Below are 15,214 nucleotides of genomic sequence, written 5' to 3'. Positions count from 1 at the left end.
CAGTCTAGTTCCACTCACATTGTTGCAAGTGGCAAGATTTCATTCTATATATATACACCATATATTCTTCATCCATTTATCAGTCAATGGATATTTGGGCTCTTTCTATATTTTGGCTGTTGTGGATAGTGCTACTATAAACATTGGGGCATATGTGTCCCTTTGAGTCACTATGTTTGTATCCAGTTGCTGGGTCATAGGGTAACTGTATTTTTAACTTTTTGAGGAGCTTCTATACTGTTTTCCAGAGTGGGTGTACCAGTTTGCATTGCCACCAACAGTGTAGTAGGGTTCCCCTTTCTCTACATCCTTACCAACATCTATCATTTCCTGAGTTGTTAATTTTAGCCATTCTGACAGCTGTGAGGTGGTATCTCATTTTGGTTTTGATTTGTATTTCCCTGATGCTGATTGATGTTGAGGATTTTTTCATGTGTCTATTAGCCATCTGTAAGTCTTCTTTGGACAACTGTCTGTTAATGTCTTCTGCCCATTTCTTGACTGTGTTTTTTGTTTTTTATCCTCAAGAAAATTTATTGCCTTCCAGCATAAAGCTCAATACTCTTTAAGAGGAGACAACCCCAAAGATACAGATGTAGTGAAAAGAAGGGTCATATGTAGCCTATTATTTATAACAGCAATGGCCACAATCACCAACTGTGGGAAGAGCCAAGATGCCCTTTGACAGATGAATGAATAAAGAAGATATGGCCCATATATACAATGGAATATTTCTCAGCCATCAGAAAAGATGAATACCCAACTTTTGTATCAACATGGATGGGACTGGAGGAGATTATGCTGAGTGAAATAAGCCAAGCAGAGAAAGTCAATTATCACATGGTTTTACTTACTTGTGAAGCATAAGGAAGGACATGGAGGACATTAGGAGAAGAAAAGGAAAAGTGAATTTGGGGAAATCAGAGCGGGAAATGAAGCATAAAAGACTGTGGACTTTGAGAGGAACAAACTTAGGGTTTTGGAGGGGAGGGGATTGGGGGATGGGTGAGCCTCGTGGTGGGTATTTAGGAAGGCACATATTGCATGGAGCATTGGGTGTGGAACATAAAGAATGAATCTTGGAACACTGAAAAAAGAAAACAAAATTAAAAAAAAAAAGGAGACCAAAAAGATCATCACTTAGCAATGTAAAATTTATAATTACCAACATAAAATCAATAATCACTAAACCTATTCACAGGTTATGTGATTCTATATATAAAATGTGTAAAGAACCACCACAAAAAATCTGCAGCCAATAAATAAATTCAGCAAAATTGCAGAGTCTAATATCAACATATAAAATTTTGTTCCATTTGTATACGCCAGTGAAGAATAATCTGAAAAGAAAATTGTGAAATTCCATTTATAACAAATAATAGCACCCGAAAGAATAAAATACCTAAAAATAAATTTAATCAAGGAGGTGAAAGACTTACACATTGAAAACTACAAAACATTGCTGAAAGAAATTAAAGAATAACTAAATGAATGGAAAGATATCTCCTATTCATGATAAGACGTATTGGTGGTGGGTATTATGGAGGGCATGTATTGCATGGAACACTGGGTGTGGTGCATAAACAATGAATTATGGAACACTGAAAAGAAATAAAAAAAAAATAAAAAGGGGGAAAAAATATGTCAAGGATTCCCAAATTTGGACCTGCAACTATATGGTCAATTAACCAACAAAGCAGGAGAGAATATCCAAAGGAAAAAGATAGTCTCTTTAACAAATGGTGTTGGGAAAATTGCACAGAAGAATGGAATTGGGGCGCCTGGGTGGCTCAGTGGGTTAAGCCGCTGCCTTCGGCTCAGGTCATGATCTCAGGGTCTTGGGATCGAGTCCCGCATCGGGCTCTCTGCTCAGCAGGGAACCTGCTTCCCTCTCTCTCTCTCTGCCTGCCTCTCAGTCTACTTGTGATTTCTCTCTGTCAAATAAATAAATAAATTTTTTTAAAAAAAAATAAAAAAAAAAAGAATGAAATTGGACCACTTTTTTATACCACACACAAAAATAAATTCAAAATAGATGAAAGACCAAAATATGAGTCAGGAATCCATCAAAACCCTAAAGGAGAAAACAGGTAGCAGCCTTTTTGACCTCAGCTGCAGCAACTTCTTACTAGACATGTCTCCAGAGGCAAGAGAAACAAAAACAAAAGTGAACTATTAGAACTTCATCAAGTTAAAAAGCTTTTGCATCGTAAAGGAAAAGTCAACAAAACTAAAACAATCTCTGGAATGGGAAAAGACATTTGCAAATGACATATCATATTATTCTTTCCCCACTGAATAGTCTGACATGCTTGTCAAAAATTAATTGACCTCAGATATATAGGTTTATTTCTCAATTCTTAGTTCTATTCTGTTTATATATGTTTATCCTTATGCCAATGCCACACTATTATGATTACTGTAGCTTTGTTGAGTTGTGAAATTGGGAAGTGTCATGAGCTGACACTTCCCTCTCCAAATTTATATCCTCTACAAATTCATATATTGAAGTCCCAAATCCCATTACCTCAGAATGTGAGTGTATTTGTATTTAGTATGTTTAAAGATGTGATTAAGTAAGATCTCATCTTAGTGTGGGCTGCAATCCAACATGGTTTGTGTCCTTATAGGAAACAGATTAAAAAATGCCTAGAGCATTGGGTGTGGTGAAAAAATAATGAATAATGTTTTTCTGAAAATAAATAAATTGAAAAAAAAAAAACAAAATAAATGTAAAAAAAAAAAAAAGTTCTTCCCATGTATGGTGAAAAGGGAGCAGAGTGGGGAAGGGGAAGAAGGAGACACATGAATAAATATAGAATACCTTAAAAAAAAATGCCTAGAGGAAAGAGCATGCAAAGCCACAGGGAGAAGACAGCTATCTATAAGCTAAGGAGAAAGACTACAGAAGAAATCAGTCCCGTTTATACCTTGATTTTTGACATTTAGCCTCTAGAACTGTAACAAAATAAGTTTTCCTTATGTAAAACACACAGTGTGTGGCATTTTGTTGTTGCAGCCCTAAGCAAACTATACAGGAAGTATGAGTTCCCCATTTGGTTTTTTTTGTCAATATTTTTTTGTTTTTTATTCCTTGCAATCTCATATGAATTTTAGGATAAGTTTTACCATTTCTTAAAATAAATAAATAAATAAATAGCACTCCCCAACCCCCCTCACACAAATATATGCTTCTCCTAATCTTCTCCATGTTATTCCTTATGTTTCATAAGTAAGTGAAACCATATGATAATTGACTCTCACTGCTTGACTTATGTCACTCAACATAATCTCTTCCAGTCCCATCCATGCTGATACAAAAGTTGGGTATTCATCCTTTCTGATGGAGTCATAATACTCCATAGTGTATATGGACCACATCTTCCTTATCCATTCGTCCATGGAAGGGCATCTTGGTTCTTTCCACAGTTTGGTGATTGTGACCATTGCTGTTATGAACACTGGGGTAGAGATGGCCTTTCCTTTCACTACATCTGTATCTTTGGGGTATATTCCCAGTAGTGTAATGGCAGGGTCATAGGGAAGCTCTATTTTTAATTTCTTAAGGAATCTCCATACTGTTCTCCAAAGTGGCTGCACCACCTTGCATTCCCACCAACAGTGTAAGAGGGTTCTCCTTCCTCCCCATCCTCTCCAACACACCTTGTTTATTGTCTTGTTAATTTTGGCCTTTCTAACTGGTGTAAAGTGGTATCTCAATGTGGTTTTGACTTGAATCTCCCTGATGGCTAGTGACAATGAACATTTTTTCATGTGCCTGTTAGCCATTTATATGTCTACCTTGGAGAAGTGTCTGTTCATGTCTTCTGCCCATTTTTTGACATGATTATCTGTTTTGTGTGTGTTGAGTTTGAGAAGTTAGTTATAGATCTTAGATATCAACTTTTCGTCTGTACTGTCATTTGCAAATATCTTCTCCTATTTTGTGGGTTGCCTCTTTGTTTTGTTGACTGTTTCCTTTGCTATGCAGAAGCTTTTGATCTTGAAGTCCCAAAGTTCATTTTTGCTTTTGTTTCCTTTGTCTTTGGAGACATGTCTTGAAAGAAGATGCTGTGGCTGATATTGAAGTGGTTACTGTCTATGTTCTCGCCTATGATTCTTTTTTTTCTTAAAAGATTTTATTTATTTATTTGAGAGACAGAGATCACAAGTAGGCAGAGAGGCAGGCAGAGAGAGATATGGGAGCAGGCTCCCTGCTGAGCAGAGAGCCCGATGTGGGGCTCGATCCCAGGACCCTGGGATCATGACCTGAGCCGAAGGCAGAGGCTTTAATCCACTGAGCCACCCAGGTGCCCCTCGTCTATGATTCTGATGGATTCCTGTCTCATGTTGAGGTCTTTTATCCATTTCAAGTTTATCTTTGTGTATGGTGTAAGAGAATGGTCGAGTTTCATTCTTCTACATATAGCCGTCCAGTTTTCCCAGCACCATTTATTGAAGAGACTGTCTTTTTTCCACTGCATATTTTTTCCTGCTTTGTAGAAGATTATTTGACCATAGAGTTGAGGATCCATATCTGGGCTCTCTAACCTGTTCCACTGGTCTATGTGTCTGTTTTTTGCTAGTACCATGCTGTATTGGTGATCACAACTTTGTAGTAAAGCTTGAAATCAGGTACCATGATGCCACCAGTTTTGTTTTTTTTTTTCAACATTTCTTCAGCAATTCAGGGTCTCTTCTGATGCCATACAAACTTTAGGATTATTTTCTCTAGCTCTTTGAAAAATACCGGTGGAATTTTGATCAGAATGGCATTAAAAGTATAGATTGCTCTAGGCAGTACAGACATTATAACAATGTTTATTCTTCCAATCCAAGAGCATGGAATGGTCTTCCATCTTTTTGTGTCTTCTTCAATTTCTTTCATGAGTGTTCTGTACTTCCTCGAGTACAGATCCTTTACCTTTTTGGTTAGGCTCATTCCCAGGTATCTTATGGTTCTTGGTGCTATTGTAAATGGAATCAATTCTTTAATTTCCCTTTCTGTGTTTTCGTTGTTAGTGTATAAGAAAACAAATGATTTCTGTACATTGACATTGTATCCTGCCACATTACTGAATTGCTGTATGAGTTCTAGTAGTTTGGGGGTGGAGTCCTTTTGGTTTTCCATATAAAGTATCATGTCATCTGTGAAGAGAGAGAGTTTGACTTCTTCATTATCAATTTTAATACCTTTTATTTCTCTTTGTTTTCTGATTGCTGTTGCTAGGACTTCTAATACTATGTTGAACAAGAATGGTGAGAGTGGGCATTCTTGTTGTGTTCCTGATCTCAACGGGAAGGCTGTGAGCTTTTACCCATTGAGGATGATATTTGCAGTGTGTTTTTCATAGATAGATTTGATGAAGTTGATGAATGTTTCATCTATCCCTATACTTCGAAACATTTTAATCAGGAAGAGATGCTGGCTTTTGCCAAATGCTTTTTCTGCATCAATTGAGAGGTCCATGTGGTTCTTCTCTCTCCTCTTACTGATTTGTTCTATCTCATTGATTGATTTGCAAATGTTGAACCATCCTTGCAACCCAGGGATGAATCCCACCTGGTCATGGTGGATAATATTTTTAATGTGCTGTTGTGTCCTAATAGGATCTTGTTGAGAATCTTAACATCCATATTCACCAGGGATATTGGTCTGAAATTCCCCTTTTTGGTGGGGTCTTTGCTTGGTTTGGGGACCAGGGTAATGCTGGCTTCATAAAAAGAGTGGGGAAGTTTTCCTTCTGCTTCAAGTTTTTGAAACAGCTTCAGGAGAATAGTGTTATTTCTTCTTTGAAATGTTGGTAGAATTCCCCAGGGAATCCGTCTTTTCCTGGGCTCTTGTTTTTTGGGAGTTTTTGATCACTGCTTCAATCTTGTTCTAGATGTCAGTATATTCAGGTTGTCGATTTCTTCCTGGTTCAATTTTGGAAGTTTATATGTTTTCAGGAATGCATCCATTTCATCTAGTTTGCTTAACTTACTGGCATATAACTGTTGATATTAATTTCTGATGATTGTTTCTATTTCCTTGGTGTTAGTTGTGATCTCTCCCTTTTCATTCATAATTTTATTAATTTGGGCCTTCTCTCTTTCTTTTGGATTAGGTTGGCCAAAGGTTAATTGATCTCATTGATTCTTTCAAAAACCCAGCTTTTAGTTTCATTGATTCATTCTCCTGTATCTCCAGTTTCTATCTCATTGATCTCTGCTCTAATCTTGATTATTTCCCTTCTTGTGTGTGGAGTTGGCTTAATTTGTTGTTGATTCTCCAGTTCTTTAAGGTGTAGAGGCCGCTGGTGTATTCTGGATTTTTCAATTTTTTCTGAGCGAGGCTTGGATGGTTATGTATTTCCTCCTTAGGACCACCTTTGTTGTATCCCATAGGTTTTGGACAGAAGTGTCTTCATTCTCATTGATTTCCATGAATTTTAAGTTCTTCTTTCAATTTCCTGGTTGATCCAAACATTCTTAAGCAAGGTGGCCTTTATCTTCCAGGTGTTTGAGTTCCTTCCAAACTTTTCCCTGTGTTTGAGCTCCAGTTTCAAAGTCTTCTGATCTGAGAATATGCAGGGAATAATCTCAATCTTTTGGTATTGGTTGATCCCTGATTTGTGGCCCAGAATGTGGTCTATTCTGGAGAAGGTTCCATGTGCACTTGAGAATAATGAGTATTCTGTTGTTTTGGGTGGAATATTCTGTGTATCTCTATGGGGTCCATCTAGTCCAATGTGTCATTCAATGCTCTTGTTTGTTCATTGATTTTCTGCTTTGATGATATGTCTATTACCGAGAGTGGTGTGTTAAAATCTCATATTATTAATGTATTCATATCAATATGACTCTATCTTGACTACCAGCTTTCTTATGTAATTGGCTGCTCCCATATCGGGACCATAAATATTTACAATTGTTAGATCTTCTTGGTAGATAGTCCCTTTAAGAATGATGTTGTGTCCTTCTGTATCTCTGACTGCAGTCTTTAGTTTAAAATCTAATTTATCTGGGGGCACCTGGGTGGCTCAGTGTGTTAAGCCGCTGCCTTCGGCTCAGGTCATGATCTCAGGGTCCTGGGATCGAGTCCCGCATCGGGCTCTCTGCTCAGCAGGGAGCCTGCTTCCCTTCCTCTCTCTCTGCCTGCCTCTCTGCCTACTTGTGATCTCTCTCTGTCAAATAAATAAATAAAATCTTTAAAAAAAATCTAATTTATTTGATATGCGAGTCACTACCCCGGACTTCTTTTGAGGCCCATTGGCATGAAAGATGCTTCTCCATTCCTTCACTTGCAGTCTGGATGTCTCTTTAGGTTAAAAATGGGTCTCTTGTAGACAACATATGGATGGGTCCTATTGTTTCATTGAATCTGCAACTCTGTGTCGTTTATGGGTGTTTTGATGTACTAGACATCTCATTGTGATGATAAATAGGTTAAAAAGTTATATATAAAAGAAAAAATGAAAAGAACCAGAATAGTGGGAATGAGTTAAAAATAAAAGTTGTATCTATGAAGTAGTGGTGGTTGTCCTGTCTTTTTGTTGTTGTTGTTGTTGTCTTTCTGGGGAATGGTTTTCATGCAATGATGTTCCTATAGTTATGTCCTCCTGCCCCAATCAAGGGGGTGGGCTCTGAGAAAACTGGTTTTTCAGCTTTTGTTCTCTGGAGGATTTTTTGTTTGTTTGTTCCTTTGTTTTCTCTCCCCTCAGTGGCTTTTGATGGTTTTTGGAGGTTTAGAGGAAAGCAAATTGCACCCAGACATCCCTCTCAGAGAGAAGCCTCAGTCTTTTCCCCTCTGGGTGCTCCAGAGCACCTAAATTCCCCCTCTGCCACTGGAAGAGCACGTTCCCAGTCAAGGTCTCTGGGGTCACAGGAACTCTTGCTTGTACCCAAAACCATGAGAAATAGCCACGGCTGACTAGACAGCTTCAGACTGCCAGAGAGGTCCCAAGCAGGGATAGCGTACTGAGATTTTCATGCTGGCCTAGGCTGGGAGTGCTTAGACTCTCTGGGTCCAAGAGAGCATTGGCTGGTGTCTGCATGCACCTCTCTCAGGGGAGGGTGTAGGCTGAGACTCAGACTCTGGTTGGACAGCATGCACACGCATGTACAGAGTGCAAAAGTCTGTGGTTCTGCTGGCTGGTGAGGCTCTCTCACCCTCACAGATGCCACCACCCAGATGCTCTCAGTGGGCTGGTGGCTCAGAGATCAAGACCTGGCCGCTTCACTGCACTTTCTCTGGCTCAGTGCCAGTGGTGGCTATCCTGGGTCTGCCGACTTAAGCCCCTGTTCCTAACTGCCAGATACCCACAATTTCCCCCTACAATCCTTTGCTCTTTTTGAGTGCTTTCCACCAGACTCCAAGTTAATGCTGGTCCCCAATCACAAGGCACTCTTGTATTGGGGTATTACTTTCCAATGGGTAGCTTCTGGTGGCTCCATCCCCCTTTTGTTTATCTTCTGATATCAGTCCAATGTTCCCACTATGCTTTACCTGTCCACTGGCATCTTCTGCCCCCATAGAGATCCAGAAGTGTATAATTCTAATATCAGGCTGATTTCATGGGTGATGAGAGTTCTTTGGTAGGTAATCAGCTCTCTTTAGGGGACAGGTTGAAAGGGTGCCTCCTCCTACTTCTCAGCCCAAGTTCTGTTGTCTGCATGTCTTCTGTTGAGTGATTTTTTAAATTTTTATGTCACACCCAAGAAAATTGTCTTATTTTAAAAATCCTTTTACCTACCTAGTATTTAAAGTCACCTTGCCCTTGACTCCTTGTCAAACAGGAACCAAAAGCTCTGTCACTGCCAGCCTCTATGCTGATCTGGATAGAGGTAGTTGGTTCTGTGCTGACCCCACATAGCTGGCATCCCCCCTTTGGGACTGGCCTTTGACCACTCCATCTACCACCTTTCCTAATGGGTGTCTTTCTTTTTTTCCTCAGCATCTGTGCTGTGATTACGGTTGGCAGTGCCCTTCTCTTTTTAATTTTTCCAATTTCTGGTGTTGTAATATTTACTTGACCCGGGAAAATTCTTTTAACAATTATTTGTCATCTGAGCCTCCTTCTCCCACAACTGTAGTTTCTGATTTTGTTGAGTAAGCAGAACATGGGATAATAATCCTGTAATAGCTGACAAAATATGCAGAGTCTCACCAAGGTCCCCCATAGCTCTTAAGATCTCTGTTCCATTTTCAATTCACCCATCTGAGGCACCCTCTGCCTCACCATCCTCTGTCCAGTCCCACGCTAAGATCTGAAGAAGAGAGACATCTTTTCCCCATTTCTGTGTCCTCTTGGTCTCTAACCTGTACCCTAGTACATTACTGGTTGTTTCTTGACCTAAGAAATTACCACTTTCACTCTGTCTCTAATTACTGCCTCAATCCCATCTTAGCAATCACATTTCCTGAATGTTCTGCCTATTTTCATGTTTTCATTTCTTCATACCTGCCTTTGGCCCAACCCACTGAATTTGGCTTCTGTTTTCAGTCCACTGGAACTTCACATACTAGAGTCACCAAATACAGTAGAGAATTGTAGACCTACTCTGTAAGACAGGACATTTTTGGCCATCTCCTTTTGGATGCTTTCTGGCTCTTCTCTCACCTCTTTGACTGATTGCTCCAAGTGTCCCCTGAGTGACTGTGGCAGTCCCCTGTTTCTATGAGGTCTGGCTTGCCTTTCTCTCCAGGTACACGGAAGGCTGGTCCTCATCTTCTTATGACTGGCACTCCCTCGTGCAGATCTGGGGAATGAGTCCTAAGTGGAAATACCATGCATCACATGGGGCTGGGATGTTTTTCTGCTGCTGTGTGACCTTCCAGGGTTTTCTCTTCCCTCTGGTCTGCTGATTGCCCACTGAGCTTCCTCTGTGATTGCAATGAGAAGAGCTCCCCTGCTAACCAACAATACAATAGCTTTGTAATGTTAACAACAAAGTATGCCTTTATTGTTTTGAGTCCCAGAGATTTGGGGCTTGTTTATTCTTTGTAGCACAACTCAGCTTATGTGGATTGATATGTGGCTCTTCCTTGTGCCTTCATAAATAAACACATGAATTCATTTAGGAAATATGATTGAGTTCCTACACCATATCAAGGTATAACTGATTGCAGGGCAAATAAAGCTCCTGCCTTCATGGAGGCTACCTCCTAGTAGGAGGACATATTGTAAGAAAATGAATACTATGTATAAAGAGGATGATTATGGTGGACATAAGTGGGTAATATGAGCAGAAATGAGGGCAAGGACTGCTCTAGGATGTGGGGTCAGGGAAGAGCTCCATGTGTTGAGTCTTGAAGGATGTAAAAAGCTGTACTGTGGGCAGAGAGACCTTCATGAGCAATGACCCTGAGGTGGTGGGAAGAGTGAGAAGGGGGAGTTTTGGGAAAAGGGACAGTGCATACAAGATGAGGCTGAGGAAGAAGTCAGAGACAGGGGAAGGGAAACAGATAAGATGGTCCCATAGCAGCCAAGAGAAGAGAGAACTTAAGGAAGATGTCATGTTGGTCATTGTGAGATGTCAGTACAGACATAAAAGAGCAAATCACTGGACCACATGCTCAGATAGAGAAGGTTGAAGAGCCAGTGTGAGGGAGGAAGGAGAGACAGAGAGTATGGATAATTTGTTTGGAAAGTTTTGTTCAAGAAAAAAATAAGATAAATGTAGAAGTATCTGGTAAGAGTGGTTTGCTTTTCATAAGAGAACCCAGAGAATGTTTGTTTGCTGATGGGGATGATTAAGGGGAGAAGGAGAGGCTGGGGAACCAGAGAGAGGAACTCAAAGGCCTTGCCCTGAGATGGGAGAAGAAATGGGCTCTGTGGCCACATGTGGGTGAGGACAGCCATGAGCTACTAGGAAGAGGAGGGGTTTCCTCAGTGGGACTGAAGGAGAAGGCACCAGGCTTTCACAGGGTGACAGACACCTGCTGCTTTAGCACCACTTTGGGGTCTCATCTTCTGCTTAATCTCTGTCTTCATCTTCACCACCACAATCAAACTCTTCACTTATATCCTCCATCCTGATTCATTCCCAGGCCTTTCTACAGTAAAGGTGTTTAATTCTTAATATTTACTTGATTTAATTTACTTAATGAAAATAATACAATGTACCATTAACACAAACAGGTTCACGTATGTGTTTATTTTTATTTATTTTTTATTATGCTGTTCTATTTTTAAATTTTTATTTTTTAATTTCTTTTCATGTTCCAGAATTCATTGTTTATGCACCACACCCAATGTCCCATGTAATACATGCCCTCCACAATACCCACCACCAGGCTCACCCAATCTCCCACTCCCCCAACCCCTCCAAAACCCTCAGTTAGTTCCTCAGAGTCCACAGTCTCTCACACAGCCACAGCAACTTCTTTCAAGATATGTCTCCAAAGGCAAAGGAAAGAAAAGCAAAAATGAATTTTTGGGACTTCATCAAGATCAAAAACTTCTGCACAGCAAAGGAAACAGTCAACAAAACAAAGAGGCAACCCACGGAATTTCAGAAGATATTTGCAAATGACAGTACAGACAAAAGGTTGATATCCAAGATCTATAAAGAACTCCTCAAACTCAGCACACACAAAACAGACAGTCATATCAAAAAATGGGCACAAGATATGAACAGACACTTCTCCAATGAACACATACAAATGGCTAACAGACACATGAAAAAATGTTCATTATCACTAGCCATCAGGGAGATTCAAATCAAAACCACATTGAGATACCACTTTACACCAGTTAGAATGGCCAAAATTAACAAGACAGTAAACAACGTGTGTTGGAGAGGATAAGGAGGAAGGAGAACCCTCTTACACTGTTGGTGGGAATGCAAGTTGCTGCAGCCACTTTTGAGAACAGTGTGGTGATTTTTCAAGACATTAAAAATAGAGCTTCCTTATGACCCTGCAATTGCACTACTGGGTATTTATCTCAAAGATATAGATGTAGTGAAAAGAAGAGCCTTCTGTACCCCAATGTTTAGAGCAGCAATGGCAATGGTCGACAAATTGTGGAAAGAACCAAGATGCCGTTCAACAGATGAATGGATAAGGAAGATGTGGTCCATATACACTATGGAGTATAATGCCTCCATCAGAAAGGATGAATACCCAACTTTTATATCAACATGGATGGGACTGGAGGAGATTGTACTGAGTGAAATAAGTCAGGCAGAGAGAGTCAATTATCATATGATTTCACTTATTTGTTTATTTTTTATATGTTTAGATAATAATAGAAGTCACTTTCCCCATGTGTGATGGTTTAAAAATGAGAGAGGGCATGTGGTGTCCTGTAGGAACTACATGGGTAGAAGGGGCAGGAAATATGAATCCAACTATATAGAGAAGGAAATACATTTGGAGAAGATGGCCTCCTCTTACCCCAAGTATATAGTACTTTTTGTTCTATAATGCTCATTTTCTGCACTAGTCAACATTTTGACCTGTTGTTAAGAAAAAGGAATTGTCAGTGGATATATCTTTTAGTGTTTTGGAAATAGAACTAAGTTTTCAAGCTCTTGTGTGCATTGGCTCTATTACTCTAGAGAGGCATTCTTGAGAAGCAAGGAAGAATGTGCTGAGAATAGGACTATTTCACATAAGAAATTATTAGCCCAGAGAAGATGGGGAGTAAGGAATATAAATATATTCTGTGTATAATGTAGTACACAGCTCAATGAAATGGCTGGGCTCCATGTTGAAGCTGTACTCCAAAAACACAAATGTGATCTATCATGTGCTACATCTTGCCAGGATGAGAGTTTTCTTTCTTCATTATGTCTGCTTTTTGTTTTTCCTATATGGGATCGATGTCTTCATTTTGTCTACCAATATGATGACTTATATCTAAGATTAGATCTTCCTGACTATGGAAGCTGTACAGCTTTGACTAGAAGTCTCTCAGACCTGAAGTTTGGGTACCCCCAGTTCTGCCCCTGACCTCAGCCTCTCCCAGCCTTGAAATCTGTCCTCTTTTGACTAGCTGCCAACCAAGAGCTGCATTCAGGCAGACAGTGGTGCAACCTGTTTCAAGGTAAGGCCTCTGACAACACCTGGCATTCTGCCTGGTTCCCACACCATCTGTCTTTCATTGTCCTTTAGGATATACTGCATCTTCCTCTTCTCTCCTAGGCTGATGCTCCTTGAGCCTCCATAGTTTCTACAAATAGAAGCTTAATAAATATTTACTCACTAGCATGTTTGTGGTTGTTAACAAGGAGTGGAGAATTTCTCTCTTTACCTATGGAGAATCTGAGCTCCAGATGTGTTAAGACTTGGCCAAAGCCTGATGTAAGGGATGGGGTGAAGTTTCCTAAATCTTTTTTTTTTTTTTTTTTTTTTAAGATTTTATTTATTTATTTGGCAGAGAGAGAGAGAAAGAGAGAGAGAGAGAGAGATATCACAAGCAGGCAGAGAGACAGGTAGAGAGAAAGGGTGAAACAGGCTCCCTGCTGAGCAGAGAGCCCAATGCAGAGCTTGATCCCAGGACCCTGAGATCCTGACTTGAGCCAAAGGCAGAGGCTTAACCTACCAAACCATCCAGGCACCTCAAGATCCCTAAATCTGACCTGAGTCTCTGCGCAGGCTCTGCCCCTCTTTACATTGGAGGCCCATATCACTCCAGCTCTCCCACTGTCAAGGACAGACTGCCAGGACTTCCTTGTAGACAAATGCTGGTTTGAAGGAACATTTATCCAAAAACAGTTGTGTCTTCCTGCCAGCTGGTTGATTCCACTTCCCACAATAAAGAATTTCTGGCTTTTTGGAGAGCAGTTGAAATGTTAAGTCCCCAGGCTGGGAAGATAAACTATTAGCCATTAATATCTCAAGGTGAGCTAGTTTCACTAAAGGACATTTCCACATAGTTTTCCCTTGCTATTAGTGGGGGTTGCAGAAAAGAAAATTAGTTGCTGTTCTAAAAAATAATGAATACTGTTTTTCTGAAAATAAATAAATTGGAAAAAAACAAAAACAAACAAAAAAAAACTTTAGGAAATATTTAAGTGGTTTCCTTTTTTAGGATTTCTCTAAGCCCTGACCTGTTAACATGCAATGTAACTCTCCCATATGGCATTTCTAAACATGCACAATGCAGAGCAGCTTTCTTGAGGATTAGCTAGGGGCACATTTTCTCCATGGGGGTGGAGATCAGGTGTCTAGATTTGGTCAGGAAACGTTTTTGTTTGTTTTTAATTGTTAGTTGACATACAATGTTATATTAGTTTCAAGTGTACGACACAGTGATTTGACAATTCTATACATTCTTCCATGCTCACTATGGTAAGTGTTACCATAAAACTTTAATATTTTTTACCGTATTCCTGTACTCTACTTTTCATCTTGTGACTTGTTTATTTCATTATTGGAAGTTTGTGCATCTTAATCCTCTTTACCTATTTTGTACACCCCTCCCCCCCAGCTTCCTTCTGGTAACAACCAGTTTGTTCTCTGTATTTAAGAGTCTGTTTTCTTGTTTCTTTGTTTTATTTATTAGATTCTACATACTAATGAAATCTTATGGTATTCATCTTTCTGTGTGACTAATTTCACTTTACATAATACCCTCTAGGTCCATACCTGTTGTTGCAAATGGCAAGATTTCATCCTTTTTATGGTGGAGTAATATTCTGTTATATGGATATCACATCTTTATCTATTCATCTATTGATGACCAATAGACACATGAAAAATGCTCAACATCACTAATGAAGGTGAAAGACCCTTGGATCTCACCACCCAAGAATCGGACACCAGACTTCCACTGGATGCAAAAGCAAGAGGGTTTATTCTTCACAGACGCGCCTGCGGGCGGCAGTCAGCAGCATCAGCTAGCTGAGCGCGCGGGCTTCAGGCTTACAAGCTTTTTTATAGGGCAAGAAGGGGTACAGGAGCAACAGCCCAGCAACAGGTTTTCTATTGGTGGGTTTTAAAACACAATGGGGGTTATCTGGGGTCACAGCTGTTAGTTTCTTCGGAATTCCTCCAGACGACCGGGCGGGACTCTAGAGACTTTCAGTCCTTGTTCTCTCCCGGTTTTTGCGATAAGGTGGCAGGGGGTGGGAGGATGTTTTTCGCCAAGCAGTTACAGAAAAGCAAAAGAGCGGTTAGTTAATCTATGGCTGGGGGAAGGGTGTCTATATGCGGGGTCTTTCAAAGGAAATGTAAATGAAAACCACAATGAGATATCACCTCACACCTGTCAGAATAATTAGT

The sequence above is a fragment of the Neovison vison genome, chromosome 3 (genome assembly GCF_020171115.1).
Source record: "Neovison vison isolate M4711 chromosome 3, ASM_NN_V1, whole genome shotgun sequence".
In the NCBI taxonomy this organism is placed as follows: domain Eukaryota; kingdom Metazoa; phylum Chordata; class Mammalia; order Carnivora; family Mustelidae; genus Neogale; species Neogale vison.
Note: the sequence above shows the minus strand (reverse complement) of the source record.